We start from the raw sequence: 10,443 nt of genomic DNA on the forward strand, positions 1-10,443 counted from the left end.
GACAAATGAAGCAATTCAATCGGATGAATATGCTCTCCCGTTAATTCAAGATATTTTAGCTCAATTAAATGGCGCGAAGTACTTCAGTACTGTTGACCTTGGTAGCGTGTATTATCAAGTCGAAAAAGATAGAAAACAGCTGTCCTTCAGCCAATACAATGGGGTTAAAAACAGTAGCTGACAGTTTATTGTCGGAATTGCATGATGAACATATTCATAGCTAGTCCAGATATAGAAACCCATACTAAGAAATTAGAGTCTTTCAATTAATTGAAAATTAGCACAGAAAAAGTGTGATTTCTTGAAGACAAAAATTAAATATTTAGGGCGTCATTTCCGAAAACGGCGTGCGTCCATATACAGACAATACAAAAGACGTTTCCTTGGGAATGTGTAAGGTGTCACGAAGAAGCATTACAAACTCCACCGTGCTAGCATATCTTTTCTTACTGGCACCCGCCGACATTACAAAGTCCATATTATAAGAGTAGGGTGTTTATATCAGCGATATGAACAGGGAAATCACCATATTACATACATGTCGCGAAAATTTAAATAGGCCGAACAGAAATATCCAGCAATTGAGAAAAAGTTGCCATTATGGAAGGTATCAATTGTTTCAGACCTTATTTATTAGGTAGACGGTTTACTGTGGAAAGTGACAACAAACCATTGTTGGATTGGATTTTAAATTTATTGGCGCAAGGACCATTTAGGTCAAACTGTGGCATAACAATTGATCAATTGAAATGTATTCTTGTCACATCAAAAAAGTGAAACCAGGCATGAAAAAACTTGAACGTAGAAGTGGCGCAGATAGTATTAAAACTGTTTTGTTATAAAAACCAATAGCATGAGCAATGGACTTAGATAAGAATGTGTGAGGCGACTGTGTCCAATGCGCATCGGGAAAGAACTTCCTCCCTTCGATTAGTCCTGCAGCTCGAACTGCAATGCCATGTAGTTTGTTATTTACCTGATTATGCCAGCGGTGCGTCACTTCTCGGAGGATTAAAATGTGGTCACGGGCAGGTACCAAAAGGCTATTATCAATATTGGTTGTTCACCGAACCGCAGTGCGTGCTTTTTCGTTGCCTGGTACTTTACTGGTACCTAGTAAAATTTTTACTGTGGTACAGTGATGGATGAGGTGATGCAGTTCATGAAAAATGGCATGAGTGTGATAAGTGAAGGAGCATAATGCCTGCAAAGAGCTTAGAGTATATTACATGTTAACTTCGGCTGAAGCCAGTTAAAAAGATGGTTGAAGCATATCATGAAGAATGGTTTGTTATGCCTCACGACATTAGGCCTGTCAGAGTGAACAAATTGTAACACCCACATCAATGCGAAAAGAAATATTGGAGGAAAATAGTCTTAATTTGAGTAATCACATGGGTTTCGACAAAACACTGACCAAATTAACGTTCGCATTTGTCTCTTCCAACCGAACCGTTTCAACTAGATTTGATAGATATTATGGGACCATTCAACGTAGCTATGTCGGGTAATAAATGTGTTTTGGTTATGATGGATAATTTTTCAAAATTTAGCACTGGCGGATACGAAGACGTTTTATTTCGAAATTATTGCACGATATGGGCGTTCTCATTTTTGTCTTACAGACAGCGATGCAAATTTGCGCAAGTCAGTTTTTCGAGCTATGCTTGAGAAATTCAGAATCAAACCTTCACTACCTCAGCGTTGCTTCCCCAGACGAATAGCAATGATGAAAGATTGGATTGGATTTTAAATTTTCTGGCGCAAGGACCAATTTGGTCAAACTGCGCCAAAACAAATTATAAAAATAAGAAAAATCATCCTTTTGTCATGTCAAAATACTAAAATCATGCATGATAAAAAGCAACGTAAAGCATAAAAAAATGACATGAATTGTAAAAATCTATAATTTGTTATAAAAACCAATGGCTTTGATGAATTTAAAAATGCGAGATGCATCGCTGTGGTCATTTAAAATGTCATGAAGTGAAAGATGACTTTGACCAAAAGCGGTCGTAAAATGATGACGATGATATGAACAAGTAAAAGCATGAACAATGGTCAATGGACTTTGACAATGTGGGCACTGTGGCTGACTCTCTCGTAATAAAAGATATGATTGTGTGATACGACTGTGTCCTATACGCAACCGGGCAAGCAGAACTTCCTCCTTTCGGTTAGTTCTGCAGCTCGAACGCCAATGGCCAAGTGTGGGCTTGATGGCATGTAATTTGTTATTAATTTGATTGTTCCAATGGTCCTGCCAGCGGTGATGCATCACTTCCCGGAGGATTGAGAAGTGGTCACTGGCAGGTACCAAAAGGTTATTGTCAATGTTAGTTGTTGTTCGAGCTGCAGTGTCTGCTCTTTCGTTGCCCGGTATTCCTACATGACCTGGTACCCAGTAAAATTTTACTGTGGTACCATGATGAATGAGGTAATGCAGTTCATGAAAAATGGAATGAATGAATGGATGAGTGTGAAACGTACAGGAACACAGTGCTTGTAATGCGCTGAGAAAGTCGCTATAGATAATGCATCGTCGGTGGCGTTTGCGTCGTATATGACGTAGAGCCTGAAGGATTGCGTACAGTTCTGCCGAATATATAGTGAATGTGTCTGGAAGTTTGAAAGATGTCTCCTCACAGCAGATGTAGGCACAACCGACATGGCCAGGGCTCTTGGAGCCGCAATGATGAAAGAAGCATGCGACAATTACGCATACTTTAACGTGTATGTTATGTTAACCCCATGTTTTAAAGTCTGATAGAAGCGCTGGGTGTTAAAAGAAACACCACTTTTTGTTCTCTTTGGAAGAGATATGGTAACGGCAGGAAAATTGTTAAAAGAACCACTTACTTTTAATTATTATGCTCATGAGCAATATATATTGCAGCTGCTGACAGTTACAGAAAGCGCATGATTTTGTACATTCCAGTATGCTACAAGCAGCAGAACGTAAAGGTCAAGAGCAGTATCGCGAAAGAACAGCTGTTGATAAGAATCTAAAGTTAGATAATTCCGTATATTTACCTCGGGGAAACCAAAAAGAGGAGTCAGTAACAAATTATGCATGTTATCCACACGACCATATAGAATTATCGTAGAAAACACGTACATAAGAAAAAAGATATTCAACTGGTACATTCCGATAGGCTGACAAAAGTATCGTTGCATAGGCCATATGATCCATTTCCTGAAATGAGGGAAAACGAGTCATAAATTAAGAAAGGGCCAGAAATAGAAAATGAAGCCAGCGAGTTACTACTGCTAGAGTTATGATGCATTCGTACGTAATTCCCAGAGGGTAGACTCAGTTGTCTCCGAATGCAGAGGGGAAAAACCAGGTTGGGAGAACATGTTCCTCCAGAAAGTTTTCATGTAGACCCCTCCACATATATAGATGAAGACGCGCTGAGTGAAAACGAAAGCAGTTTAACCAATACTGTGGCTGATACAAAATCTAGTTCAGAGCCACAACCTTACAATTCACGTGCAAGAAAAGTGTAAAGAAAAGTTCAAAAATTAAATTCTATTGAAATGATGGCAGAGAATACCAATTCTGCTACAGATGGCGAATTGGGAGGTGGAACTAGCAATTATACGAGCAGCAATAATGTGAATATTGCTGATAAATTAATTGCTTGGATGGCACAACCAAGTGCACTACTAGAGTCGAAAAAAACGGTGCTGGACCGATTACGTTGGAGAGTAAACTATTAAATGTCATTGATGTGAAGGATTAAAAGGAAAATTGGAAAAATATTTAAGTAAATTAGTATAGACAGCGATTTGTATAGACAGAAAAAGCATGGCATGATGTGTTGAATATCACCTCCCCAAAAAATAAAAAGTCATAACATCATAAATTTAAAATTAAACACATTCAATTGAAATTTCAGATTTTGGTGGTGGCGCTCAAACACAACGCAGAACTATGTCAATTTATAGATGGTATTAAAAGGTGTTCGCATGCAGTACCCAAAGAATTCTTTGACTTTTTCCCACGAAATAGTACAACTATTTCAAAACAATGCATCCGGCGTGACCAGAAAAAATCGGTCACTTATATAGTCTCCACTAACAGAGGAGAAATTCGTTGGACCTCGCCTGTTCACAATATCACAAAATGCATCATTAACCGGATCTTAACAAATCTTCGAATGTGATAAGGATGAATTTCCTTGTACGTGTACTACAGTTGCCTTGTAATGCAACTGAGGAGTATTGGCATTAAGATTGTTGGGTCCAATATTTTCCATTATGACGGTGTGAAAAGAATTGAACCCTGAATCATATCCTTAACATTATTGAGCACCCAATCACATCGTCATATGCGGTCACTGCTTGATGAAGAGGAGGCAATATTCACTCTAGGACTTTATCGTGCTTAAAGAAGAGCTGGAACAATTATTCATTTTAATCTTACATCCACACAAGCCGTAGTCCCAGAAATTTTTTTCCGTTTCCCAGAGACATTACGATTTATTTTCGTAGCCGAGAAAGGCGGTCGCACGATAAGAGAAGAGCTGCACGTGAATGACCGTATGATTTGCAGAAAGTTACCGTGTTTCTTTTGTATAGCAGCATTTCAAATGTCTTCGGCAACGGTAGCGTATTTAGTTTACTTATGGCACTCTGGTTGACTCTCTCGTAATAATAAATATGATTGTGAGAGGCGACTGTGTCCTATGCGTAACCGGGCAAGCAGAACTTCCTCCTTTCTGTTCGTTCTGCAGCTCGAACGCCAATGGCCAAGTATGGGCTTGATGGCATGAAGTTTATTATTTATTTGATGGTTCCAATGATCCTGCCAGCGGTGATGCATCACTTCCCGGAGGATTGAGAAGTGGTCACTGGCAGGTACTAAAAGGTTATTGTCAATGTTAGTTGTTGTTCGAGCTGCGGTGTCTGCTTTTTCGTTGCCCGGTATTCCAACATGACCTGGTACCCAGTAAAATTTTACTGTGGTACCGTGATGAATGAGGTAATGTAGTTCATGAAAAATGGCATGAATCAATGGATGAGTGTGAAACGTACAGGAACACAGTGCTTGTAATGCGCTGTGAGAGTCGCTATAGATGATGCATCGTCGGTGGCGTTTGCGTCGTATATGACGTAGAGCCTGAAGGATTGCGTACAGTTCTGCCGAATATATAATTAATGTGGCTGGAAGTTTGAAAGATGTCTCCTCACAGCAGATGTAGGCACAACCGACATGGCCAGGGCTCTTGGAGCCGTCGGTATATATAGGGAAGTACCTGTTGTACCTACCCCTGTGCCTAAAGAAAATCTGTCGATATATGACATCTGCTGTGGTGGCTCTAGGGTATAATGGTAATGAAAGAGAGACATCTGGCAGAGACTGCTCCCATGGTGGTGCCAGTTGCCAAGCAACTGGGGCCACACGACTGATGTCTAATTCTAGTTCTTCCACAAGTGCCCTCATACGAAGACCGTAAGATGGAACACATGAAGGCCGAGCAGCAAAAAGTCTATGAAATGAGGGATTAAAAATGACACGATGAAGTGGATGATCTGGAAAAGACTCCATCTTGATAAAATATTTCAAAGAAAGTTGCTGGCGTCTTGATGTCTCGTTGCATTCGACATACAGGCTCTCCATTGGAGACGTCCGGAAAGCTCCAGAACAAATCCGTAGGGCGAGATGGTGGACTGGGTCGAGCACACTCAGATAGCTCCGAGGTGTCGACCCGTATACAATGGAGCCGTAGTCGAGCTTTGATCTTATTAAAGCTTTATATAAGTGGAGGAGCGACTTATGGTCAGCTCCCCACGATGTAGAAGAGATGACCTTCAAGAGGTTCATCGTCTTCATGCAACGAGCTCTTAATTGCGCAATTTGAGGTTTGAAAGTGAGTTTATTGTTAAATGTGATGCCGAGGAATTTAGTATTTTCTACAATAGGTATTAGATTGTTATTTAGAAACAACTGTGGGTCACGCAGACTTCTCCTCCGGAGCCGATACCGGGCCGGTCGGGGTATGTACCTCCGCAGAACTCGCCGATACTACGCAGGACACCGTCGCCGATTGACCTATCGTCGCAGAACACATACGTACAGGAGACGCAGGACTTATCGCCGTGGGAGCTATCGGACTAAAGCACAACCTGCTGTACCCAGGAACTGGCTACAGATACCTATCCGCAGGTATGTGACTCTAAAATCTATACAATCCTACAACTATACATTTGGAATGTCTAGTGAACAAGCTCAGACTCCTGCTAAACTCCTTGCAGAATACGAAAAGGTGTCACCATGGCTACCGACTGACAAGGGACTTCTGCAATCTCTATCATACACCTGGGACCAGTACAGAGCAAAAAGACTTGTGCAATGGTCAGCGTACTTCAAGAATGCCAACTACGACATATACCGATACGTTACTGATCCTGACAACAAGCTCGTCGGCAGCACATCACTCCAAACAGTCTACAGGCACTCAAATCCTTTCAAGCATGTCCTCTGGGATAAAGACGGTACTGTACCTAAGGCAACAATTCAATACAACGACGAAGGAGGTATGTTCTCTAAATAGCAGCTAAACTCTAAAAAACCTTCAAGTACACACACAAGATTCTCAAGTCGCATTGGATTAATGACTCTCTAACCGATCTCAAGACTGGCAGCAAAAGAATTGACATCATTGGAACTGTTGAACATATACCTAACGAACAAGCTGAACTTATTCAAAACGACCCTGCTAAAAACGTTAAAGCCACATATATGGCGTACCCCCGGTGGTTCCTGCTCCCTGATATGATATCACCTATATTCTCTATTACTGACAATGACTCTAAAAAAACTAAATACGAAATTATATGCATGTATCTTTCAATGTTGAATTTTATACCAAATGGCTTGTATCTGAATATGCTTATAAACTACTGCTTTCGTGAAGAATGAATATTTTTAAAGTGCAATGAACTCTCTCTGTTTTCACTCACTTAATTACCATGTAATTAACATTGTTTTCTCTTTCAGCAGAAGAGGACATAGCATTACACTGACGTACTGTGGGAAGACGCCTGGCTACCGCAGGGTGAGTGTTGATTTCCCTGCATAACTCTGGGGTGTGCTTCCCGGCAATACATCCAACCCACCCCCCAGCGGCGCCTACAAGAACATTGCTCGGGTAATACACCTCGCAATTCGCCGGCGCTTCACACTCCACAACCCCTACGCTCACGACCACCCGGGGGTCTAGCTCGACGATTGCGAGAGTTTCATGTGCCAGGTACATACCACTATCAAGGATATGCTATCTTCAATAGAAAAAAAAGACTAACGCAGTTAAAGAATATGCATACTGGGTGTCACTGAGAAGTGATGCGTGTATCGTTACAAGACAACGTCTCGTACTGCTCAAAAAGTCGAGACTAGCGTATCAACAGGGTGCGCCAATAGGATATAGCACAATGCTAGAAATACAAAAGAGATTTCAAGACGGGTACAGTCTACGTGAAGTATACGACAAATTCTTTAGCGTAAGCGCTAGATTCCATACTTTCTTTACGAAGTATGCTATATGAAACCCCCAGAGACTTTCAAACCGCCTACGTCGTTTTCTGGGGACCCCTGGTACTGGCAAATCTGCACTAAACTATCCTGATGCATACCACAAGATGAGAGGTGACTGGTGGGACGGATACACAGACCAAAACGTCGTTATCATCAACGACTTCTACTCCTGGCTGACCTTTGATTCCCTCTTGAGACTGATAGACCGTTATCCTCTACGAGTACCCGTAAAAGAAGCGTTCGTGCAGTTCAAAGCACGTCTCGTTATCATAACATCTAATCAGGACCCGTTCGACTGGTATCCTAATATCATAAACAGATTTGCTCTATTCAGAAGATTAAATATTATCATGCACTTTGATCAGGATCTCAAGGACTCTTATCACGGACAGCACACTTATTTAACGGCACAGGGTACAGAGTCCAACGTGTGCCAAGTTCCGTTATTTCCTATAAGTATAGGACCGAGGTCAAAGCCTACAGCATTCGTAAACCCGAGAGCCAAGCATGTGGTACACCTTGAGGTACCTTGTTCTTGGAGAGCTGATAACGTGCTTCCGATCTGTACCTGAAAGATGCGGCGAGAAAGAAAGTTCTTAATGAAAATGGGCAAGTTGCCCCGCAAGCCGCTATTATAGAGGTCAGAAAGAATTCCGTGCCTCCTAGTACGGTCGTAGGCTTTTTCTATGTCGAAAAATATGGCTAGCATATGCTCCCTCTTCACAAATGCTTGTCTTATTGATGTCTCAAGGCGTAACATATTGCATGTTGTGGACCTGAACCGTCTAAAGCCGCTTTGATGTTTCGATAAAATATTGTTTACCTCAAGGGGATAGTTCATACGTTCCATGAGCTTACATAGACAACTGGTCAAAGCAATAGGTCTGTAACTGTTCGGTTGCTGAGGATTTTTGCCAAGCTTCGGGAATGCAAGAACAATGGCTGCTCGCCAAGTGTCAGGAAATGAATGACTGACCCAGATCCGATTAAATAATATGAGTAGATGTGACAGTGATTCTGGTGAGAGATGCCGAATCATGGAATAATGAATGGCATCGGGCCCTACAGCTGAGTCAGGACTTCGCTGCAAGGCCGTCGTCAGTTCATGAAGGGTGAACAATGAATTGTACCCCTCCGGTGTAAAAGGCCGGAAGGTGTACGATGTACGTTCGGCTGATGATTTAATGGGATGAAACGATGGGGGATAGTTCGCATCACTGGAGACAGCGGCGACGATGGTATCCGCAATATCCCTCACATCGCTGATAATAGTGCCATTGGTATTTAAAATGGTGAGTGGATGAGACTGATAATGACCATTGATTTTTTCGGATCCGGTCCCAAATGACTTTAGATGAAGTAGATGAATTGATTCCCGTGGTAAACTTTCGCCAGGACTCGCGTTGAGCCTGGCGCCTGGTTCTTCTCGCTATCGCCTTTGCTTTTAAAAATGCCAACTTGTTGTCATGGGTAGGATACCGCCAGAACCTACTCCATGCTTTCTTTTGTGCTTTAATATGTAAGATTATGTAGTAGTAGAATGTAGTATTGTAGAATGTAAGATTACATTCGTGGTTCCACCAGGGTTTAGGAAATTTAGGAAGTTTCGAGGAAACTTTGGGTATTGTTTCTTTGGCTGCTGAGATCATACAACTGGTCACAAGGTCGACACAGTGGTCGACGTCGGGTTGCGAAACCATATCCTCCGTGATTTCTGCCTTGACCGTGAAGTCTGCCCATCGGGCGGCCACAAGCTTCCACCAAGGAGGACCCTCAGGTATGCTATGGCTTCGATCAAGGCACTTAACCACTAGAGGAAAATGATTGCTCCCGTGGAGGTCCGGATCAACCGACCAGGACCAGTTGGGCAAGAGTGAGGGTGAACATAAGGATAGATCTATTGCAGTGAAACTATTGTTTGGGGCATGAAAATGAGTGAAACTGCCATCATTCATGATGGCGAGGTCCATGTCTTCTAACAGCCGTTCAACCATTTCGCCACGTGGGGTGTTGCTGTTAGAACCCCATATCAGGTTATGTGCATTGAAGTCTCCAAGAAGAAAAAATGGTGGAGGTAATTGATCAATCAGATCTTCTAGATCTCTCTGTAAGATGGTGTCATTTGGTGGCAAATAAATAGAACAGATGGTAATTCTTAGGCCTGTAGAGATTTCCACCGCGATGGCTTGCAGGTTCGTGCGCAGCGTTAGAACGCGCGACGACACGTGATGTGGAACCAGCAGAGCAACACCGCGGCAAGCCCTACTCCCGTCATCGTAGTCAATACGAAAGAGGGAATGTCGCCTGATGTTCCATGTCTCCGAGGGCTTTGTAAAAGTTTCCTGGAGTGCCAAGCAAACAGGATGATAACGATTGATCAAATCCTTGAGATCTTCGTAATTGGATCTAAGACCACGAATGTTCCATTGAATTATGTTGGCCATAAATTAGGTAGAAGCAGACGGTTCGAGGTCTTTAAATTTATTCCGGTCTAGTTTCCGGCGAGTACCACCAGATTCTGATAGATTATCAAGATCCATGTCACCAATTGACTTGTCATCAATTAGTGACACATTCTTGAGGGTGGGACATTTTATTGCTCTCTGTATTGCTTTTCTTGAATATCCGGTCTTTTTAGATTTATTTCCAGAATTAATCTTGGGTTTAGTAACAGTAGGTTTTTTCAATGTGTGCACTGTTGCTTTTCCTGCCTCTTCTTCGGAGGTAGTGGACTCCCTCCGTAATCCAGCAGAGCAACAGCAGCTACAACTATTACACGGTTGGTTAGATGATGATGTTTGAGTTGATGTATCTGCTATTGGTTCAGTCTGAGTTGTTACGGATGCTTTGGTGACAACATTGTTAGTCATATTAGCTGATGATGGATTTGTTACCATATT

This window comes from Pholcus phalangioides, unplaced genomic scaffold (assembly GCF_987345545.1).
Source record: "Pholcus phalangioides strain wild (caught in Gottingen) unplaced genomic scaffold, Ppha-v1.0 ptg000028l_1, whole genome shotgun sequence".
NCBI classification, from domain to species: domain Eukaryota; kingdom Metazoa; phylum Arthropoda; class Arachnida; order Araneae; family Pholcidae; genus Pholcus; species Pholcus phalangioides.